Genomic DNA, 243 nt, shown 5'->3' on the forward strand with positions numbered 1-243 from the left:
CAGCCACTAATGAGCACTGGACTCTAATACACAGTGAGGCAAGCCAGCCCCACGGCAAGCACAGGAGCCTGTCAGTTAGTAGCTGAACAGCAATAACAGCTATAAGTCCGATCTAGCACATTCCAATCAAACCCATCATTATCTTGAACCCTTTGAGCCCCACATTGGGCCCCAAAAAGGACTGTTGTGGTTTAACCCCAGCCAGCAGCTAAGCACCACACAGCTGCTCGCTCACTCCCCCCC

Source organism: Pygoscelis adeliae, unplaced genomic scaffold (genome assembly GCF_000699105.1).
Source record: "Pygoscelis adeliae isolate BGI_AS28 unplaced genomic scaffold, ASM69910v1 Scaffold174, whole genome shotgun sequence".
In the NCBI taxonomy this organism is placed as follows: domain Eukaryota; kingdom Metazoa; phylum Chordata; class Aves; order Sphenisciformes; family Spheniscidae; genus Pygoscelis; species Pygoscelis adeliae.